A 24,167-nucleotide genomic window follows, 5' to 3' on the forward strand; every position below is an offset into this window, starting at 1 on the left:
GTAATATCCATATCAGTTTTTAGAATTTCGAATAAGTGGTTACCCTCGGCGCTGTGGCCTACCAAATTTTTGCTACAGCGCGCCAAAATGCATGCGCTTTTGAGAAGCTTCCAAGCAAAGCAACCTCTCCAGTGCACGTTACTCGTCGAAATAGCCACAATTTTATGGGATACAGCGCCCACTGTAACAGTCTTTTCGAAATTCTAAAAACGGATATGGATTTTAATTACGGCGGGCTACATGCCTCGCACTAATTAAGGGGCCTAACAGTAATAGTTAAACAGTTACATGTTCAATATTAGTTAACCAGCCTGTTAATGAGCATGTAGCCGCCGCGGTGGCTGAGTGGCTATGGTGCTCGGCTGCTGGCCCGAAAGACGCGGGTTCGATCCCGGCCGCGGCGGCTGGAATTTCTTTGGAGGAGAAATTCTAGAGGCCCGTGTACTGTGCGATGTCAGTGCACGTTAAAGAACCCCAGGTGGTCGAAATTTCCGGAGCCCTCCACTACGGCGCCTCTCATAGCCTTAGTCGCTTTGGGACGTTAAACTCCATAAACCAAACCAAACCAATGAGCATGTCTTATCTCCATTCTGACGTACTACACCACTGACAATGCTATGCCAAAAAAAAAAACTCACGTCTACCTCAAAAAGCCTATTTTTTTAAATTCTGTAAAGACGTAGGTGAAACACTCTGTAAATCTTTCTAACTGGATATGAATAAACAAAAGTCGCTCATTTCAAAATCTCTCTTTACTTGCTACGCGATATATCGCGTAAATGTGAACGAGTCCATTGTATCTCCAGTTGATGCATTACTTGCCTAATTGAGTGTTTCTGACAAAACAATTACAATGAAAATAAAAATGAGCTCAGACCAGTAGAGCTTTACGAGGCCTATAGCCAATACAAAATAATTAAGAAGGAGCTAAACCGCAAAAAAAACACATTCTAAAATAAAAATGTGCCAAAAAACGGCTAAAAAACGAAGCAAGGGACGAGCTCTAAGTCCAGGAAGCCCAATCATCGTCCCACTAACAAATATAAAACACAAGCATACAAAGAACGAAGAGACAGAAGTGAAGACTCAGGCAAGGTGGGCAGGTGAAAGACGACGTCCGGGAGGTAGCAGCTGAAAACCATATAAAAAGAACACAATCACAAGAAGCTAACAATGGCAGCAAATTAACAAACAGGACGGGCAAAAATATTGTATGAGACACTTAAGCTCCGCCTTAAGGGTATGACGCCACAGCTTAATGGGCTGATACCCATATATGCTGGATTAGGCCAGAGAACCAGAAGATAACCTCCCGCATGTTTCCTCGTATATCCTTTCCATCATGCCAGGTATCATATTTCCATCCTAAAGGAATCTGTGTTGGTCAAATGTTTAGGGGAATCCCCCAAGGTGGAGTAAATTTGTAATAAGGCAGTAATTATTCATTGCCATCCACCCAAGCGCAGCCATACAGCTACAAAGGAAAGCTATACAGCTTTCTCAGGAACTTCGTAGTTAAAGAAAAATTTACTCCAGCTCGGGGGATTCTCCTAAACATTTGACCAACACTGTTCCCACTTCGAGTTATTGATCAATTCGCTCTCGCCCTACTATAAGCTTGCCGTCCCGGTTAGCTTAGTTGGTAGAGCGATTGCTCCGGTGAAACAGTGGTCCCGGGTTCGAAGCCCGCACCAGGACGAATTTTTCTTTAACTACGACGTTTCTGAGAAAGCTGTATAGCTTTCCTTTGTAGCCGCATGGCTGCGCTCGGGTGGATGCCAATGAGTAATTACTCCCTTATTACTAAAGGAATCTAGAAAATAACCAAATCGTTAAAATTGACTTCATCAGCTGGCGTCGACGGCATCGATGCTGAAGTGCTCAAAAACACCAAGGAAGTCACTAGAGTTTTGTCCCACATTTTTCAGCAGTCACTGTCATCCGGCATCATCCCTCATGATAGGAAAGTGGGTGCGGTTGCTATGGAGTGCGTCATTTCTTTCACCCTAACAAGCACAGATTTCAAAAAGGACTTTCAAGCGATACCCAACTTGCTCTATTTCTTCACTACATAAGTACTAAAGTAGACCTTAACATGCCTGTAGACGCTCTCTTTATCGAATTCTGGAAGGTTTTTGACAATGTCCCTCACAAAAGCCTACTACTAAAACTTTCCCAGCTAAATCTTAACCTGCTCGTTTTTAAATGGTTACAGGATTTCCTCACCAACCGTCAGCAATTAGTAGAAGCCAACAACAAATCTTCTTCGCCCTCTAACATAATTTTTGGTGGGCCGCAAGCCACAGTTCTTAACCTTCACCTTTTCTTTATTTACATCAACATTTTACCTAATGATATTTCATGAAACATCGTCTTATTCGCCGACGATTGTGTCATTTACTGTTCTATTAACAGCGGTGCAGATAATAATGTTCAATGCGATTACAAGGGTTGCACGACTGGTGTCGCAGATGGCTGATGGTCTTACTAACTAACCAAGCTGCGCGTGTTTCCTTGCACAGATGACAAAATTATCCTACCAAAATTATCTTCTTAACGATTCCAATTGACATCTCGGCTGCCCATAACTAGTCTGCCCACATAACGCGGATAATAAACAGTTGTAAAAAACTCTTGCAGTGAAGAAAAAGAAGTGCACGCGGAGCTCGTTCTTCCGCAAGCGCCATTGCTTGCAGAAGAAGAAAGACACCGCGCGTAGCAGACGTGTGATGACTTCGAAGAAGGAATCCGCCTCACCCAGCGACACTCGCGAGGCCTCCGTCGCGGGGCACCTCTTCGACAGCCCCGCAGCGACGGCGTCTCCGGCAGGGGAGGTCGACAACCAGCCGGGATCCAGGAAAGGACCGATGGTTGCGCTAGATCTGAAACCTCGCGACACACCAGTAAGCACCATCGTGCCAGAAGGTCCTGGGCCCATTGCTGCCAAAGGCCCCATCGAGGCAGTCCAAGACTCCGAGAAGCACAGAACCTCTGAAAGTGACAGCACCGAGGAGAGCCCTCAGCAGGAGTCGCCGACTGACGGTCAGGGTATGCGCTAGTCGATTTGAAAGCGCTTTGGGTAGTTCCCATCACCCTTCGTTTCTACAAGATTGACTTTCCATTCAGCAGAAAGAAGCGGGCAAACTGCTCATCAAGAAATATTTTTCATTTGGAGACGAATCCTTCGTTCACGAGATATGCATACAGATACAGTACAGGCATGGAATTTCTAGACATTTGCCTTACGGTCTTCGTCCATGGCTGATCTCGAGGCCTATACATCCTAAAATGCAGCTTTAGGAACTGCATCGAACAATTTGAAGGTGATTGACTTAAAATGTTCAGTAGTTGTTAGCATTTATCAGGTGTATCGAAGTGTAAAGAAACGCTAGCTGCAGTGCTCTTTCCTTGAAAATTTCCGTTATTCTATTTATACAATTCGCGTCGCTCGTCACGGTCCATGCACAGCCTTTGTCAAACGTTTTGAGGCCAGGGGGTTTTCTTTTGAGCCACACTGTGTCACTCTTAATGAATCTCTAGCGCTCCAAATTTCCTCAAAGTGAGAAGATTTCTGGCACTGCTTCCTGAAATAGGTAGGACTTCCACGAATGCTCCTGGAGTCCCAATATAAAGCTTAGAAGTGAAGCCCCTGGGCTCTAAACTTTTGACAAAGACTGTACTTTGATGTTCCTTTCGGCCATACACGACCCTTCTGCGCTGTAATTGGCTATTGTGCTGTGCAATGAGCACAAGTGCACAGAATATTCGCCGCGACGGCCCTACTTCAATGCCGTTGTTAGTATTGTTTTCTTTCGGGGCATAAATCTGTCGTAGAACCAAAAGGAAATTTTCTAAAAGGGCATGGACGGTAACTGACACCTATTGATAGTGTTCTGTGAAAGTGCCGGAAAAAATAATGGGACATTTACAGAATGTGCGGAGATAAAAAATACTGCAGATAAGGACGCATGTCTGGAAATGAGTCAGTCGTGTATGGTTGAAATCGTATGGTGGCCGCTCACTGGAAGTGGGCACAGTGCAGGGGTCCCCTCAAGTGTAGCAGTTGTGCAAAGACGCCATGCTTGCATTTGGATATTGGATCCCTATTTTTTGAACTAATATTTATTAAAGATAAAGCATGTTCAAGCGCCCCACTGCGACGTGTACTTACCCGTGAGTGATAAGAACAAAAACTGATTTATCCGAAATTCGAATGCCTCCTTAGCCTCAGTCCGCTACAGCCGGCATAGTGCGACTTCCCTTCAAATCTTGGTCAGTTTGTATTAAGTTGTCAAGCTTTCACTACGGTAGACGTGAAGAAATGTACGATGCATACAAACGCAGGCTCCATGGCAGCTGAACGGAAGTCAACTCAACCGAGGACCGATCCCGACCTCCCGAAGACAGCGATCAAGCCTCCAAACTCATCGACCGAACAACCCGACTATTCTCAGCACGATGATCCGGAACGACCAGCGAAGGACCAGGGCAGCGTCGGCAGCGTCCTCAAAAATAATGCTCATCGCACACCTCCGGGAACTCCGGGCACTCCGGGAACTCCGCGCTTCGGGCCATCCCCACTGCCTCCTGTAACTCATGCGCGCGAAGTGAAGAAAGATGAAGTCCGGTGCGCGCGGACACAACAAGCCGTCAAGCAACTCGAACCATACCACACCGTGACGCCGCCTTCGGGACAGCGCACCCCTGATTTGAAGGTTTGTCCGCTTTTCAAATGAGCACTGGAACTCCCTTGGACGTCCAGTGGATGTCCTTAAAGCTCGCAGTATGACAATTAGTTCTAATGTCCATTGGGGAGCTGTTTTTACACATCTTCTTCGACGAGTTCTCGGTTGGAAGCCAGAAAATTTAAAGGCAGAAAAGCACTACACGATACCCTATAGGAGAGGCGTTAAGAACACGAACTTAAATGCCCTTTGTAAAGGAAAGTTATTTTAACAGAGCTAACTGCTTGGTAAATTGTTTCATGTGTGTAAAATATAGACCTCGAAGTTACACAGAAACCTTTGTGTTTTTATTTGATGTTCTCTTGTTATTTGATGTCAAGCAGAGCTGATATGTCTCCTTTGCTGTCACTTAACACCTCCTAGACAGCAAGTTCAGGGGTCATACCTTCTCAGTCGGGCCCCTCCCTCTGTTTTCCTAATTGTCTTTATCAAATTAACATTTGTGCTTTGTGCGTGTCTTGTGCCCATCTATGTCTCGCAGGCGTGTCTGCTACATTTGCACTGAAGAAACGGCTCTATAATTGTTCACCTTGTCTAAAAAAGCATTTCAGATTTTTAATGTCTACATTGCTGAATCGTAGCAAAATCCATTAAGCAGTGCGCGCTTTCTGAAAGATTTTCTACTCCTTTTTACATATTTGCAGGTTTTAAGAATAACGATACCACGCTTTGCCGGAGAGGGGAAATATCTTGCAGGGAAAGACTTCCAGTCAACGGGAACGCAGATGTCAAACTACTGCCGCCCAGGGTCAGGCACCCCGCCAGCGACGGCTGTTGAGGTTATGGCTGAATCAGAACAACGAATCAGAGGGGGACCCCATTGTAAGGGTCGAGCTTCACCCGGGGCTAGCTCAGCGTCTTCAAGTTTTATGTCAATGGTGATAAGTGGGAGTCGGACGCCATCCGTATCAGAGCGCGACCAGCAACAGCCAGAATTTCAACGGCGACGCGAACGTTCCGAACGTCCGAGCTCAAGCCCTGGAAGAGACGCCATTAGCAGAGATGTACAACGTTGCCACACGACTCCGAACTCATTTTCTCCACCAGCGTCTGGTCGTTGCTACCCTAAAGACACGGCGCGCGAGTACAATGAAAACAAGATCATTGCTCGGCCTACCGGCAGTCTGTCAGGCTCACAGCATTCGTCACAAAAAAGCTGCCTGCGAGGTAATGTTCGGGACAAGCGCGCAGTGTGGGATGATGAGAAACCCCACGAAAAAATATCTCTATCCGGGAGGTCGCTGTCCTCTTCCTCATTCAGTCGCCGCGGGACTCCCGAACACAGTGGAACGTCCGTGCCGAGTTACGGAAGGCAGTCAGCTCGACGCATGTCAACAACATTAACGGGCGACTCACCCGAGCGGAGATGTGGTCGACGCCAGCCCGAGCCCCACAAGTTCGAGCCCATTCGGACGAGAAGCCCACCGAGATACACACGGTCCCTCTCCGGTAGCACCGAGGCCCAGTCGGCACACTCGCAAGCGTCCTCAAAGTCGACCAGGTTGGACTCGCCGCTTCATCCAGCTAACCATGGGCAAATAATCCAGCCGGCGTACGTGGAGACAACGCGGAGCGTGACGAGAACACCGCAGTTCGTGTCCAGCACAACGCAGGGCTCCTCCACCAACAAAGGCGTAAAGGTGACCTCTTCTTAGGCTAAGCCGCTGTCGGAGGGTTAGTGATTGCTGCCCCAAGCAACACAAATAATCGGTCCAATATCTCAAATGGATGGTTTCACTCTGGTCCTTTGTAGCACCGGCATTGGCCAATACATTTCCAATATTGGGCCGATTAGCTATGCTGCTTGGGAGCGAAGCGCAATGTTCATAGCACTGTCTACGTTGCGTGGGCCACAGAATGTACAGTCAAAGCACAATTCAAATTTCATATTCGTTTTTGGAAAAGTGCCTCATTTACTTTCACACCGTACTTTGATTTATGACCATCATTTAGGAGCAGTGCCACTGGGGGAACCTTGCGCACTGTGTTGGCGGCAGGTACATAGAGGTGCTTCTAGATTAAATTTTCTGGAACCATCTTTAAACGATATATACGGCTTGATTTCCACCCTGACGGTCAGTAAGAAATTTAAATGGTTTTGTCTCCTCACTCACAAAAGTTTGGACGACTCAAACTCACACTCACAGAGGCCGGGGCGTACTATTAACTGATGAATACAAACTCGTTTAGGCCCGCAAATCACTTAGATCCACTCAGACTCACCTGTCATCTGTGGTCAACCACTCACAGATACTCATGTGTATCGCAGATTCACAAGTCATCTAGGCTCACTTACTCTCAACTCACAATTCATTTAGACTCGCACACTCGTTTCGAATCACGCCTCATCTGGACGACTCAACTGTCCGCAACACCCGCCCACAACGCCGACGATGTCATCGCAGGCGCTCTTCAAGAGCCAGCCACCGATGGTGCCCATCTTCGGCGTGGTTCTCCTGGTAGGGGTGCTCGTCGCATCCCTCTTCCTGCTGCTGTTCTTCGTGCGCCCAAAAGTCTCCAAGTGGCACGGCAGCATCCGCGTGTGTCGAACCGAGCGGTGCCTCGACTACGCACGCCGTCTTCGGTACACGCTGAACACCTCGCTTAACCCGTGCGAGAGCTTCACGCGTTTCGTGTGCGATGGCTGGCGGCGGAGCAACCAGCTCACCGTGCGCGAGGTGGCCTTCCTGGACGTTCAGCGAGAGCTCTCGTCCCTGCTGCGATTAGTGCCCGTGCCCACCACGGGACAGACGTCGCTGCAGAGGGCGGCCGCCTTCTACCGCAGCTGCGACGACGTGCTTCGGGGAAGGGCTGACGAGCTGGAGAAGGTGAGCTGCGTCCATGGACGAGGCTTTCTGGGGAGGGCAGCGCCCCCAGATTTCTTGCTGCTATGAAATGGCAAGTGGAACCTAGGCGTAGAGCGATCCAAGAGGGGCGCAGGAACGCCGGTCTGAAATATTCACTGAAATACTCACCCACTCTGCCCGGAACCAGGCAGAGCGGATGAGGGAACAAATGCGAGTTAGTGACATCCAAGTCGAAATCAAGAGGAAGAACAGGGCTTAGGCAGGGCATATAATGCGAAGGAAAGACAACCGCTGGTGCCTAAGGGTAACGGAGTGGATTCCCAGAGAAGGCAGGCGTAACAGGAGGCGGCTGAAAGTTAGGTGGGCGGATGAGATTAAGAAACTTCCAAGGGTCATATGGCTGCAGCTGGCAAAGGACAGGGTTAAGTGGAGGGTCAACAGAGATGCATTTTACCCTGCAGTTCGCATAGTGAGGCTGATGTTGATGATGATGCACAACACCAATGCACAATTAGAGGCATGCTCCCTTCCCCAGTGGCGCAGAGTGGAGATACAATATGTTTCTTTCCCTTCTATTTGGCCATTAGCATTTTCATGCAAAAATCTTGAGGTGCCGAATAGTTTAGCGTAGATAGTAGCTTTCCTTGTCCATTGCTCCTTCATTAGACAAAAAATCTCATTGCTATAACTTGCTGAAGTCTGCTGATGGCTATATTTTACCTTTCTCCGGGGGGCACTGATATTTCTATGTCAAGGTTTAGCCGCCGCAAATCTTTGGATATGTCGCACTTCCTACAACCCGTTGAGATTGGTTCTAGCTTGCGAGTGAGATGACTCACAAGTCAAACGTAATTCGAGCTGTCCAAAACACACTTTTGAGAGAGATCCTTCCGGTTCTAACGGTGGTCACAGGTCAAAAGAGCGCTGTTGGACGCGGGCATTGTGTGGCCCCGCCTACCCAAGGACTCCAACAGGCCGGACCTGCTTCGCACCTGGTTTCACGTGTCCATCAGGCTGCACTGGAGCCCCCTGCTCCATGTTGTACTGCAACAGGACCCGAACGTCACCACGGTCGTACTGGAGCCGCTGAGTGATTTTAAGCGCATCCTCCGAAAGCACAAGGGCTTGGAGGGCAGTGACCACGAAGCGAAGATCTACTTTGAGGAGCTCAGGTGAGTGATTGTTTGGAGAAACTGTAGCAGAAGAAAGCATTTTGGTGCGTCTGACGGCAGCATATTCTCCGCAGGCGGGAGTTTCTAGCTCACCGTGAATACGGGCACGACGAGGACAACACCACCGTGACCTTCGCAATCACGAAAAGGCTCAGCCAAACCCACCTGACTGAGCTGCGATATGCCTTCGAGAGCACACATCATTTTGACAGTGGCCTGGACACTGCCTCCATGTTCCGAAAGGTGCCGGGACTCACAAAGCAACGTTGGCTTCAGGAGCTGGACTACTATGTGGGGAACTCGGAGAGAGACGTCGTCTTCTTGTCGGAGAAGCCAGGTTTCGTGCGCACGTTCCTATTCCTGTGGAGTTCATACGGAGAGGACCTGATGCACCTCTTCTTCTCCTGGTGTGTCGTGCAGACGGCGGCACTCTTCGCCAACCAGTAGCTACTGCTCAACTTCTACACCCGGTGAGGGGTGCGCTATCCAGCCTAGCGTAAACTGGAGATTAATGTTCATTCCAGCTAAAACTGACGCATGACGTTCATTTATTGCTCTACAGACACGACGCTGCTGAATACAGCAGTTCCTCGTCTATCTAATTTCAAGTAATCCTTTCAGCGTCCTTGCCAGAAGTACAGTGTTAGGTCAGCAGCTTAATCGTTGTAGGTTAGCCAGAAAGATCACCTTCTAATCGCGTTAGACCCTACTGTACTGTATCGGCATCCGTTTCGAGGGACGATGCTTACAAACTTGAACCTTAATTTAGCCGCGATTGAAAGAAAACACACTGTATAAGTCGGAGTGATTGAATCAATGAAACTGACAGAGTTGTCAAATTAAATCGAATGGTTTTCACATTCACACATAAAAGTACTCAAGAGACAGGAAGTCGAAAGTAGTTCAGCTTGACGGGGGATTGCGCCCCTTGCATACACACCGCATAAACATACCTGCAAATGATTTACAATGAGAGCAACCAAAATTTGTAATCACCTTTGAGTTGCAATAAGGGAATGTATGTGTAGTGCGCGCCATGCTCGTCCGAGAGGAAAACGCAGAGACATCTCGACAACGTAGAGATTCCGTGCAGACTGGTTCTTCTTCCAACAAGCGCCCGCGGGAAGAAAGGGGCAACGGAGAGAGGGAAAGAGAGGGAGAGAAAGCGGCGATAGCGCAGAGCGGCGAGCCATTTGTTCCTGCCGTGGGGAGAAAAGGAGCGGGCAGCTGACGACGCCGACGAGCCACGTGCGAGGCGCATATCTGGCGAGTCAGCGACCCCTCTCCGCGGCACCTGCGGAGCCGGCTCGGCTCTCTCTCCTCGCGCCCCCACATATGTGTACAGTCATGCACAAAAGTTCGTGGCATGCTTATTCGCGGGAAGAAAGTACGTTCAGCTTCTCACACTAGCGCTAAATTTTGTCGTGCGTGTGACCTCAACGCAGGGAACTAAAACCCGAACTGTAGCACTTTACCCTAAAGAAAGCCTCCGGGGGCAGGGCCTCAGGCTTCCCCTCCATCCGTCTTCATTTGGCGTTCAACTTCGCAGACCGCTGAATTTTGACGTGCGCGTGATCTTCACCCTGCGACCTAAGAGCCTAACTGTAATACGACGCCCTCAGCCTTGACACGCAGCGGAACAGAAGCCTAACGGCCATCGGGTTGAGGCTCACCACTCGCATCCTTTTCATTTTGTGTTCAACTTCTTACACTAGCTCTCTGTCCCTATAGCAAGAAGCGGAACGTAGGCCTCACTGCCAGTGCACTGAGGCTGCCCTCCCACATCTTTGTCATTTTCCGTTCAACTTCGTACACAATCGATAAATTTTGGCATGCGCGTGATCTTCACGCAGCGAACTAAGAGCCGAAATCTACCACGGCTCTCTATTAGTGATGCGAAACTATCGGAAAATTGGCTGTCGATAGTGTCGATAGTTTTTTCGAAACTATTGATAGTGTAAAAAACTATTGATAGTGCTACTATCGATAGACTATCGATAGTATTATTGATAGTCTACTATCGATAGTAATGTTATCGATTTTACAATCGATAGTGTCATTATCGATAGTAGATTCGATAGTATTACTATCGACAGTAATGCTATCGATTTTACAATCGATAGTGTCATTATCGATAGTAGATTCGATAGTATTACTATCGATAGTGTTGCTATCGAAAGTTTTACTAGCGATAGTAGCGCTATCGGTAGCAAAACTATCGGCAGTGAAACCGTCGATGATAAGAATATTGATAGTAACAATATTGGTATTACGCATTTGTTGGCCAACGATATAACCAAAACACTTGCTATACCTGATTGGTGTTACGGTCTCATGAGGCTGAACGTCTCAAATATACTCAAGAAATGAGGGATACCGTAGTGGAGGTCTCCGGGTAATTTCGACCAGCTGTGGTTATTTAACATGCACTGTAGCTGTTCGGAAAAATACCTTGAACTGCATCCGATGAAAGAACAAACAGCACAAGTTGTGCTTGCTTACACGATACTATCGTGCACCGCAGACATCGTCTTGCTGACGTAACCGCTGCAGAAATGCTTTTCGCGCACGAGCTCCGCAACTAGGACATTCGCACGCTAACGTTTTATCCAGCAACATTACGTAGGGAACGTCTGCACGGTTCGGTGATGCGTAGGTCGCGAAAACGGGCGAGTCCTGTCAATTACTCATACCATCACCTGCTTACCACGCACTCGGGAAACCATGTTTAGGATGCAGTGGGTACGCGTGGTTGATTTTATAGAATCGGTTGTACTACACATAATAAGTGGTATCGATACAGCTATCGAAAGTACTATCGATAGTACTCTCGATACTACTATGGATAGTACTATCGACAGTCTTTTTTACCATCGATAGTTCGATACTGACTCAACTATCGATAATATCGGTAGTACTATGGATAGTTTTGCATCAGTACTCTCTATCCCTAGCACGGAGAGGAACAGAAGCCCACGGGCCAACGGGCTGTGGCTCACCTCCCGCATATTTCTTATTTTCAGTTCAACTTTGTACACTATCGCTAAATTTCAACATGGGCGTGATCTTGGCGCAGCGAACTAAGAGCCGAAATGTACCACGGCTCTCTATCCCTAGCAAGGAGCGGAACAGAAGCCTACTGGCCAGCGGGTTGAAGCTCCCCTGCCGCGTCTTTCTCATCTCCTGTTCAATGTCGTACACTACTCCAACATTTCCGCGTGCATGTGACCTTGACGCAGCGAACTAAGAGCCCATTGTACCACATAGCAATGTTCCCTGTCAGAAAGCTGAACGGAGGCCTGAGGGCCAGTCTGTTTAAGGCTTTTTTTCACCTGCTTTTTCATTTTTTATTGGCGTCGTATACTAGGTAAATAAGTGCCTGCGCTTGATCTTGACGCACCGAACGTTGTAGTAGTCGTTGTTGTTTATTTTAAAATAAAATAATAATGAAAGGAAGGAGAGATTTTTTTCGTGCCGCAGCATCTGCAATCTCTGCCAGAAGCACCTAATCTGGGGCAGCGGAAATAAAGAGATAGCACGCAGACTGCAGAAATGAACTGAAATAGCTGAGGGGACAGTAAGAAAGATAAGGGGAGAAAAGTACAATGTATAAGAAATCGATTTACACTGTAAGATTATACAAACCTGGTGTGCGCGATGTCCATATTCTAAGCGGAATGAGAGCACGCGCGCACGACACAATTTATGCTACAACTGTGATGGGGCGTCCAGCTGATAATCGTCCAAGCCGAACCTAGAGCCGAACTTCAATGCATTCCTAGCACAGGCAAGGAGCAGAACGGAAGCCTCAGGGTCAGCGGCATGCCGTTTCCCGCCCGTTCCTTTCTCATTTTTCAGATTCGTATACTACCATACAATTTCGACGTGCTCATGGTTTTCACGCAGCGAAATGAGAGCTGAACTGTACCACGGCGCCCTCTGCCTTAGCAAGGTTTACATGCTGAGCGGCGCCGAGGTCTTCGGCGCATACTACGACGAAGTCATCTCCGGCAGGGCCAAGCACACCGCGCAGCTTCTGGTCGTGGACACCCGCAGGACCTTCGCTGCCCGCCTCGAGAAGTGGATACATTGGGACCCTCACCGCACAGTCGTCCAGGACTGGAACAGCTCTGACGTCGTCCTTGGGTACTTCGACCCGCGCTTCGACCAGCGGTCGCTCAAGGTTCGACGGGGAGGAGAAAATGTACAGAATCATTCCTCACCTTCCAGCGTATTCGCTGCAAATGTTGGATAGATTGAAGGTGTATTCGTTAGCGCGTTGTAAAGATCTACATTAGAATCTACGCAGCGGAAGAGAATGCTTATGCAGAAGGGCCTGAAATTAGCACGGCCATTTTTTTTTGCACCTGGCTGTCATTAATTTCAGTTCTTTGTAATACCTTCTATGTTCGCTGTTGTTGACGGATACCTTTTTTAAAAGGCGTTTGCAGGGCGAAATCATTGACGCCAGCGTGCAATCCAACATAGCGGATATGGGTGCATTCACCCTTGCCAGCCTCCAGGAACGATCTGTTAGGACTCCAGGCCTCTGAGGCGTCCCAAGTACTTCCTCATTCAATGAAAATAGCGCTTTACTGTGCATTCGAGGCTTCACTACGAGCGCGATGATCCACCTTACGTGACGTATTCTTACGTGGTTGCAAGGCGCTCGGTAGTGCCTAGAAATCTTGAGCTCTCGCTGCTTCCGCTTCGGTGCGAACAACTTGGACAGCAAAAATCGCCAACATATTGCACAGCCAAGGAATAAGCTGAGCTACCGCATTAGGGCTTCGGTGCAATATATGAGACCGATGGCTGAAGAACCAAAAAGCGCTGAGCCCATGGGGAGCCAGGGATGGGAGCAGAGTGGTGTTGTTTTAGCGGCTTTATTTTTTTGGTATTATGGTTACACGGTGCTTAACGTTCTAATGCAACTCAGGCTCTGAGATACGCCGTAGTGGAGGGCTCCGGATAACTTCGACTGCCTGAGTTTTTTTAACGTGTCCTAACATCACACACGAGGGCCTCTAAACCGCGGAGGCCGAGATCGAACACGCGTCTTCCGGTTCAGCACCCGAGCACCATTACCATTGGGCCACTGCGGCGGCGCCTTGGGAAAGCAGAGCTGCGTTGACACCTCTAACGATTCCGCCGTAACGCGAAGGTTCAAAAGTCTTCTTTCGAATAGTGGCGACGCTGCAACTGATGTTAGGGTGTCAGATATGCTGCCAACGTCCACGACGAGGCCAAGCTCTTTTAACACAGAGCACTGACTGTCGCGATGCTTTCCATTAATGATATATTATTCCATTTCACATCCCTCTGCACTAACGGGAGAAAACAGAGGGCTTGCAATGAAAAGGGACGACAGCGGACGGCCCCATGAGGTAACAAAGTGTACTTCAAGACAAGGCACATTTAGCCAGCAGAAGCAAGTAAGCTTCCGGGTATAAATTGCGTCCATCTAGTGCAGTTAAACGTGAATTGTAGGCCGATGACAAAGGGTTTTGCCCAGCAGTGGATTTGTTTTGTGATGATTATGATTGCTTTGATATTCCCCTTTATAGCTCGAACAGACACTGGCGAAAATATTTTCCTCTCCTCCCAGTGCTACTAATTCCAACTTTGCGACCTTTCCTTTGTCGTTATGCAGCCCGAGCAGGACGAGCCGACCTTCCCTGACATGAACGCTTCGCTGGTGGACAACTGGCAGGCGGTCAACCTGGACCATGTGGACGCCAACGACCGCACGGCCTCGGCGCGAATCGAGTTCGCCGAGTGGTTCACACTTGTTCCCGGCCGTGACATGGCGCTGCTCCCGTATGCATTCTCCTTTCCCTGGCTGGACGAGAGCGCCGCGCCGGCCATGAACCACGGAGGCCTCGGATACAGCGTCGCCCTGGCACTCAGCCGACTGTTCAGCGACAGGTAGGCTACTGTGAAGCAACTCTGCTGAAATAAGTGATCAACAGGAATCGAGAAGTCAAAGCTTATATTCCTTTCTACCAAAATTGACCACTTCTGTGAATGTTCGTTTGGCTTTTGACGCAGAACAGCTGCGTAACATTTCGCTTTGTCGACCCCCTGGCTTGTGTCGCAGCGCAAGAACCACGTATGGTTGTAACGCTTCACACCTCCTTCCTACGATAAGAATAGTATAAAAGACGCTCCCTGTTCCTTCCGAAGCATACCCTGTTAGCTCAGAAATGCAGGCTTATATAAATCGGCTTGTTTAGAAATGTCACGCGTGGAAAGCAGGTTCTCTTTTCCGATGGATGTCTCTCAGCCCACTTTCTCCCCCTCTTCCATCCGTTCCTTCTCTCCATGGAAATAGTTTGATGACCCCAAGGACCCAGATTTGCTGTCCCGCGAAGACAGGCCTCTTAAGTTTGAGGCCTGATGGCTCCCGATAATTTCTGCTCACCATTACTTTATGATGACAATGAAGATGATATCCTCAGGCTTAATCATCATCATCAAATAATTTGCACCGGGAGTGAGTAAGGAATCGGCTGGAATTCATTCTCTTTCACTGAGTGGTGCTTGTTACCGTATGGGCCTGAGAAAATAAAAAGTCTAGTAATGCGACTGCGAAGGATTCTATTTGATCCTTAAAAAGTATTTGAAGGGAACAATAATATGCTTATTTTCATGTGTTCGATTGCTGCGTAGCTGTTGGAGTAACGGCAAATAATTATATAAGAGATCCACAAAGAAAGATTTTAATTCTTCCATGAACAAAAGGTGCAAGAACGCCAATTGTTCCTTTTTTTTTTCCTCAGCGCCAACCTTTGCGAATTGTTCGACAGCCAGTAAGACAGATCAAGGCCGGCGAGTCAAGCACACATTCCATAAGATGTGCGAACGTGTGTAGTGCGCTCGCACACACGCAAGAAAAAAATCTACCTGATAGTGTACTCCGCTTAAATCGCAGCTACATCATTTCGCCAGGAGCCATGGGCTCCTTCAGGAGGGCGCTGGAGTGCGGCGCGAACGTGAGCAGTGGATACGGCAGTCTCTTCGACATTCTCCGTCAGCTCGAGCACACGCTCGCCCTCGAGGTGTCGCTGCAAGCGTACAGACAACGCAGCGCCGCCTCGGAGAGCTACGACGAAATTCTCGAAGGGTTCGAGGGCTACAGCAGCGCCGCACTGTTCTTCATCGCGGCGTGCTACTCGACCTGCCTGGGCAGCGAGAGCGTGTTCCCTGCGGCCGACGACGACGAGTGCGACGTCACCTTCCGACACGTGGAAGAGTTCTCTGCCGCCTTCGGCTGCGCGCCCGGCAGCCCAATGAACCCGTCTGTCAAGTGTAGCATCATGGCGCGAAACGATGCATAGCAGAGCATCCTTCGCATGACTTATGTAGTTTCCTAACGAAGAGTGACCGATGCGCTGAATTTTACGTGCACTTTAAATATTTTCGTTTTAGAATGCTGAGCGCGATCTTTCGTCACGAACTATAATCACCATCAATAAGGGTAAGCAATCATGATTTCTTCACTATATTTGTACTATTGCAAGTATTTTAGCCCTGCATCACAGCTTTCTGCCAAAGTTACCAAAACCTTTAGGTTCCTATGTGTGTGTGCTTGTTGGGCGGAGCTATTGTTAATGTCCTTGTTTTCTTAATGTTATTGCATAAGACACGTCCAGACGAAATCAAGTGTCTTGCAAGAGCGTACAATCATCTGTACTTTTGCAGCGAGTAGCCTCCCAAGACTGCACATTTACAGCTAGTAGCGTCGTTAAATACTTAGTGGTCATGTTTGATTGTGATAAGAACTGTCAATCACGTATTAGTAAGGCATGTTCGAAGCTCGCTTACGGTTGCCACATGTTAATAAAAGCCCGTGAATGTTTTAACGTAAAGGTTCTGCGTATTTTCTATTCCTTATTTGTGCATAGTTATCTAAGCTACTGGATAGTACCATGGTTGAAAAACAGCGCACAAAAGACTAGACTAGCCGTGGCCTCGTGGTAGAGCGCCCGCCTCGGCTTCGGGAGGTGATGGGTTCGACTCCCGCCACCGGCCGGGTACCCACCGGTTTTCTCAAAATGGGTACAAGCTATGGCCCGGCCTGGTGCTCGGCTTCTTAGGGCTGCATTGCTTGGGAAAGCAGCCTGCGCCTTCAAATCCCGTCACTGTGGGCAGAGAGTCGTGTGGACAAAGCAGTCGTGGCCTAGAGGCTTGGTCGTCCGCCTCGGCTGCGGGAGGTGGTTGGTTCGAAACCCACCGCCGGACACCCACCGGTAAAAATGGGTACAAGCCACCCCCGGCCCGGCGCCCGGCTTCTTCAGGGGTGTGCGCTTGGAAGAGGCTCCGCAAACCCCGCTGTGTCCTTTCGGGGGCAAAACCAGTTTCGAACACCATCAGCCTGCAAAGGTGGTTCGTGATTCAGTTCAGACTTTACAGGTTCAACGGAGTTTGGAGAGTTCGATGAAGTTTAAACGAGTTCGCTCTAACGTGAGCTCAGTGGCACTGCGCCAACTTGAGAAATTGAAAAAAGCTGCGCCTTACAGAAAAAAAAAGGCCACAAATTGGGCTTATGCCGCACGAGGCGGACTTATGGTTGCTTGGCAGGGGAACTTATCACTCATCCGTCAAGGCAACTGTTTGGTCTAAGACTCTTTTCCCAAGCATTTCACCCTAGAAGAGCCGAGCACCAGGCCAGGGGAAATCTTGTACCCATTAAAGAAACCGGTGGGTACCCGGCGGCACTGGGGATCGAACCCAGCACCTCCCGAATGCGAGGCGGATGCTCTACCACAAGGCCACGCTTACTACCGAAGCGTGGCCTTGTGGTAGAGCATCCGCCTCGCATTCGAAAGGTGCTGGGTTCGATCTCCAGTGCCGCCGGGTACCCACCGGTTTCTTTAATGGGTACAGGATTTCCCCTGGCCTGGTGCTCGGCTCTTCTAGGGTGAAATGCTTGGGAAAAGGGTCTTAGACCAAACAGTTGCCTTGAAAAAAAAAGGGCCACAAATTGGGCTTATGCCGCACGAGGCGGACTTATGGTTGCTTGGCAGGGGAACTTATCACTCATCCGCCAAGGCAACTGTTTGGTCTAAGACCCTTTTCCCAAGCATTTCACCCTAGAAGAGCCGAGCACCAGGCCAGGGGAAATCCTGTACCCATTAAAGAAACCGGTGGGTACCCGGCGGCACTGGAGATCGAACCCAGCACCTTTCGAATGCGAGGCGGATGCTCTACCACAAGGCCACGCTTCGGTAGTAAGCGTGGCCTTGTGGTAGAGCATCCGCCTCGCATTCGGGAGGTGCTGGGTTCGATCCCCAGTGCTGCCGGGTACCCACCGGTTTCTTTAATGGGTACAAGATTTCCCCTGGCCTGGTGCTCGGCTCTTCTAGGGTGAAATGCTTGGGAAAAGGGTCTTAGACCAAACAGTTGCCTTGAAAAAAAAAGGGCCACAAATTGGGCTTATGCCGCACGAGGCGGACTTATGGTTGCTTGGCGGGGGAACTTATCACTCATCCGCCAAGGCAACTGTTTCGTGGCCTCGTGGCAGAGCGCCCGCCTCGGCTTCGGGAGGTGGTGGGTTCGACTCCCGCCGCCGGCCGGGTACCCACCGGTTTTCTCAAAATGGGTACAAGCTATGACCCGGCCTGGTGCTCGGCTTACTATAGGGCTACATTGCTTGGGAAAGGAGCCTGCGCCTTCAAATCCCGTCACTGTGGGCAGAGATGTCGTGTAGACAAACCGAAGCGTGGCCTTGTGGTAGAGCATCCGCCTCGCATTCGGGAGGTGCTGGGTTCGATACCCAGTGCTGCCGGGTACCCACCGGTTTCTTTAATGGGTACAAGATTTCCCCTGGCCTGGTGCTCGGCTCTTCTAGGGTGAAATGCTTGGGAAAAGGGTCTTAGACCAAACAGTTGCCTTGAAAAAAAAAGGGCCACAAATTGGGCTTATGCCGCACGAGGCGGACTTATGGTTGCTTGGCGGGGGAACTTATCACTCATCCGCCAAGGCAACTGTTTCGTGGCCTCGTGGCAGAGCGCCCGCCTCGGCTTCGGGAGGTGGTGGGTTCGACTCCCGCCGCCGGCCGGGTACCCACCGGTTTTCTCAAAATGGGTACAAGCTATGACCCGGCCTGGTGCTCGGCTTACTATAGGGCTACATTGCTTGGGAAAGTAGCCTGCGCCTTCAAATCCCGTCACTGTGGGCAGAGATGTCGTGTAGACAAACCGAAGCGTGGCCTTGTGGTAGAGCATCCGCCTCGCATTCGGGAGGTGCTGGGTTCGATCCCCAGTGCCGCCGGGTACCCACCGGTTTCTTTAATGGGTACAAGATTTCCGCTGGCCTGGTGCTCGGCTCTTCTAGGGTGAAATGCTTGGGAAAAGGGTCTTAGACCAAACAGTTGCCTTGGCGGATGAGTGATAAGTTCCCCTGCCAAGCAACCATAAGTCCGCCTCGTGCGGCATAAGCCCAATTTGTGGCCCTTTTTCACTTCTCCCAAACGTACACCCCTAAAGGAAGCCGAGCGCCAGGCCGGGGGACGCTTGTACCCTTTTGACCGGTGGGTGCCCGGCGGTGGGTTGGTTTCGAACCACCCACCTCCCGCAGCCGAGACGGGCGCTCAAACCACTAGGGCACGACTTGTTCGACTAGGCAACGCTTGTTCAAGCAACCGTGGCCACGAGGCCACGGTTGCTTGAACAAGCGTCTGGAAGAACACAACAACAATTTAGAAAAAGGCAATGACCAATCTTACCTTGTTACCCATTGTAAGGGGTGCGCAGTGATGAAAAAGAAGAAGAAAAAGTGCACTGCTTTGTTAAGTCAAGCAATGGTGTTGTATTCTCACAGAGATCAAACCACGCGGGAAGTAGCAGAAGCATACTTCATCGCAACGGAGCAACGGGGCTGCGTTAGCAAACCTTCGGTTGCTTTAAGTGATAATGAGATCACGTTTCTTGGCGGTTTCTGGGCTTCGGGCGCACGATAGTTTTATCTTTGTCATAGTTTTGTTTGTTCAATTTTGTTGTCATGATTATGCCTTCCTTATATACCCAGGTTTTCGAAATAAAGCCTTAGTTGTGAGATCAGCGCTTGTCCTGTCGTCGCCTTTACTCTTGTGTCTAGTCTTTTGTGCGCTGTTTTTCAACCATGAACCTATACCAACTCGCCCAACTTAACGTTCTACTAAATGGATAGTACCATATGGCTGTACATATAAAACAAACTTGAAATCTGGTTTGGTTTGGTTTAAGGTGTTTAACGTCCCAAAGCGACTAAGGCTACGAGAGACGCCGTAGTGGAGGGCTCCGGAAATTTCGGCCACCTGGGGTTCTTTAACGTGCACTGGCATCGCACAGTACACGGGCCTCTAGAATTTCTCCTCCAAAGAAATTCAACCGCCGCCGCGGCCGGGATCGCACCCGCGTCTTTCGGGTCAGCAGCCGAGCACCATAACCACTGAGCCACCGCGGCGGCCATACTTGAAATCTATTAGCCGCTTGCAGAAGAGGGCAATTCAAATCAATAGCTTGTCCAACAAACCGGACACTGCAAAACCACTGTTTCACCTGATTTGCGAACTTCCGCTGTACTCTGGTCACGTATTAAGTGTTGCTGACATTGTACATAGATTAAAAGTAAATGATGACCCTCTGCCATTAAGCTTACCAGCATGCAGTACAAGAGATGCAGCGAACAACTGCCTCGCTTCGAAAGCAATGGAAAGGCGCATAACTAGCCCCCTGGAACAGTGGACACCTCAGTCGCGCTTTAAGCTGCGAACCGGTTTGAAAGCAGAGGTTGTTGCGACTGAAAGAAAGATGAAAAGGAAATTGCATGGGTCTGCCTACTGGCTCCAGCTGAGCCACAACCACTGTCGCATGCAGATAGAGGAGAGTTAGCGTTAGCGCTGACAACGTTGTGGCAGACACGCCGAAAATTGACTAGCCCACGTGAATATTTATTTTCAGTAATTGAATTTCTGCGACATAACTTCCACTTTGTGAGACCTGGAATAATAAAGTAATCAACTGAACTCTGGCTCCACGAGTATACAATGTTTATTTCTACTGCAAAGAGCCCTTCTCCCCCATAAAACATTAAAGCTGCGGCCATCCGGGTCGGCCTGATGTTAATGTTTACTTTTACACTAAAACTTGACAGTGAAAATTTTGTTTATTCACACCTGCACTGTCTTAGTCACCATCCGAGTTATCACAGTTAACTGTGGTTTTTATTGCACTCTGCAGTATGTAAGGTGCTCTGACAGGGAGGTGTGCTGTGGAAGGAGAGACGCTTCGGGAGGCGTGTCATATTTTGGCCACACATTGACAAAAAGGGTCAACTCTCTATGCGGAGCACAGGTGAGCCTATATAATTAATTCCAGAGCAATGTGGTGAACAAACATGAGCGCCAAAGACAATGCAAGGTTTAGATGGCTGAATACCGCTTTCGTTGGTCGACAAATGCCACTATAATTCTTGTCATTCCTGCACACGAATCTCCCACAGTTTCTGTAAACAGAAAACAAAAGTAAATGAAAGGCAACAATGCAAAATTATTGAAATGGCAGCGGTATCGTAAAATTATTTAGAAACGGTGCAAAATTGCCAACAACATTAACAAAATTACACCACTCATTATAGTAAACTCGCAATTGAAATAATTCGGCTGGAACGTACTTTGTTCCTAAGGGATGGGTCGGAGACATTTTAGTTTATCTTTCATGGTAAACAAAAAAAAAAGTTACGGCGGGCACCTAAGGAACTTACGTGCGGATAATGCGACAGGATTGTAATTCTGGGCAAACTCTGTTTTAATTCAATTTCAATTCTATTCCAATTCTATTCTAATTCTATTCTGTTCCTCTGTAGTTGGTGCGGTTTTAGGCACTGGTGTTGACTGAAAGCGGTTAATTTTTCTTACTTCCCACCTTTCGTGGCGTTACACCAATTCGACCGACTGCGAGTTTCGCGATCGCCACTTTTTGGGCTACGCCGGCTTTTTTGTGTCGTGAGCCATTTGCTGCTTCCGCGTTAATAAATGATTACAGCCAGAGTTTAATGCCTCATTATGCGTCAACCCGACAAAATCACGTCAGAAAAATAAAGGACTATCAATAACGACTTGATGCGTTCAGGTTTTTGACTTTCTTTTTTTTCTTAACTCTACTGAATAGTTAAAGGTATAATCTGTTCAACTCCTTTCAACGTCAAGCTGTTTAAATGCTGTCAAAACAGTTGTGTGGTTTCATTTTCAAGTCACTGCTTTCCATGCTTCTTTCCTGCCATTAACCTCACAAAAGGAACGCCTTCCGGACGGAATAAGTGAAGATAATAATTCAAGAACACTAAGACGAGCCACAAATATGGCGTCCACTCTGGTGCTACAAGCTTCCTCTGCACGAACCAAGCCAACCGTCTCTGAAACAACGGAAAACATAGAGGAATCATGATTTCCTTGTTCCAGCGTCCACTCTTGAATAGAAACTTCTAGGCAGAAGGTCTCGCCTTCCAGTGAACAGTCTGCCGTCCATAGTCTCGACAAACGAGTGGCACAGGCACAGTGAGCATAAAAGAACTGGTTTGTTCTGGACCACAGCAACTCTTTCGAAGGGGCACAACATGGAATGTAGCGGCAGAGCAGAACATGTGGTCAAGTCTCTCGAGAGCGCAATGCTAAGGCTACAAGAAAACGGGCGCCAACACCTGAACGCAGCAGAACAAAAACACACTAAGGCGCGAGTGGGGCGAAGCGTAGCAGCCACTCACGCCAAGCAGCTATTCCATCTTCGGTCTTCATCCTGGTAAGGTGCAGCCCCGTCGTTCGTGCACGTCGCCACGGCTCGTGCTGGCCGCCGAAAGCCTGACAGCGCCCCAGCAGCGCCGCCCTCAGAATCAACTGGCGCGCCACTTTCGCGACCCTTATCGAGTGATCGCCGCAGCGATCACTTGCCATCTCGCGAGAAAAAGTTCGGCCATGCGCAGTTGTGCTGCAACCGTATGCACCTAGATTACTGGGAGACAGCGCACGCTGTTTAAAGGGCTAAAAAGGGGCCGCAGACTCTCACAAGGTCTATTGCAATGTCTACATTTGTCAAAAGCAGCTCCAAAAAGCAGCTCCAAAAGCAGCTCAAAAAGCTCAAAAAGCAGCTCCAGTGCTACCTATACATTCAGTGATTGATAAACTGCAATGCTAAGTTATGCTACGGGCAGAGTCTGCCCTGGGAGTTACCAAATACTGACCCAAAACCTCCCCTCTTCCTGCAGCACTGAGCTCATCTGGGCGCCCGCGCACTCTGGAAACGCTGGCAATGAGGCCGCCGATTCTTTAGCCCGAGGGTCTAGAAACTGGGCACAGGCGGACCGCATGGGGGGTTTCTCAACGGAGCGCGCGTGCACCTTCGCTGAACTCCTTGCGAATGCTCATGCCGAAAGGCAATTATACCCCCCCTCCCCCCGAGTCCTCCCTCACTACCAGGGAGCAACACCTAAGGCGCCGTCTGCAAATGCGGACCATACCAACCCCCTCTCTCCTCTCCCACTACCGAACCATCCCACGTGCCTACCCTCTGTGCAATGCACAGAAGCAAAACCTGACCCATACCCTCCTGGCCTGTCTGGCTTCACCTCCGCCCGGCGGGCAGGGACCACTCCAAACATGGGAGGACTGGGAGACATAGCTACGCTCCACGGACTCAGCAAGACAAAAGATCGTCGCCGCCCGCGCTGCCAACGTCATGGACATTTTAAGCATGAACAGTTGAGTGGGGTGGGGCCATGCGGAGAACCATGGGCCTGGGAGGCCCGAATTCCTGTGCACAATAATGTTTTTCTCTCTCTGCCCTCACCTGGGGCGCCAACCAAAGCGCGAACGACCTGCACAGCAGAAGAAATGTCGAAACTCTTCCTCAAACGCAACCCGCCGCGACATAACCTCTCTCCTCCTGAAATAACAATTGCGAGAAGCGGAACCGCATTTACGGTAGAGACGACGCAGACCATCCAGCGCTACAACCTGACAACCTGTGGAGGACAGTCACTGCTGCCACCTCCGGCCCATCGACGTTAGCAACGACTATTCCTACTCACACACACAAAAAAACTGTGATCTCCCCCATGATATATAACCAGCCCCTTATATAACACCCCGAAAGGAGTCCTTAAGGTGACAAAACAAAACGAAATGAACGGACAGTCCTCCACACACACATGCTCCACTGAGCTCTTGAGCGGACATCTCCGACATATATGACATGCCGACTGAGAGTACACAGCCTGGGAGGTCATCCTCTTTTACGCTCCACTCCGCTACAAATGCTGTAGGTGTTTGCAGCGCACACGAAACAAGGACGGACAGAAAAGGGAACGAAACAGCGCTCTGTTTCGTTCCCTTTTCTGTCCCTCCTTGTTTCGTGTGCGCTGCAAACACCTACAGCATGAAAAACCAACTAGCCCAAGAAAAGACG

General features: G+C 49.3%; 1 pseudogene; it reads left to right on the plus strand.

Moving 5' to 3' along the window:
• Positions 1-1,342: 1,342 nt before the first annotated feature.
• Positions 1,343-16,569, plus strand: LOC149366942 (uncharacterized; annotated as a pseudogene).
• Positions 16,570-24,167: the final 7,598 nt, after the last annotated feature.

Source organism: Amblyomma mixtum, chromosome 1, assembly GCF_055824585.1.
Source record: "Amblyomma mixtum isolate Tamu chromosome 1, ASM5582458v1, whole genome shotgun sequence".
Classification (NCBI taxonomy): domain Eukaryota; kingdom Metazoa; phylum Arthropoda; class Arachnida; order Ixodida; family Ixodidae; genus Amblyomma; species Amblyomma mixtum.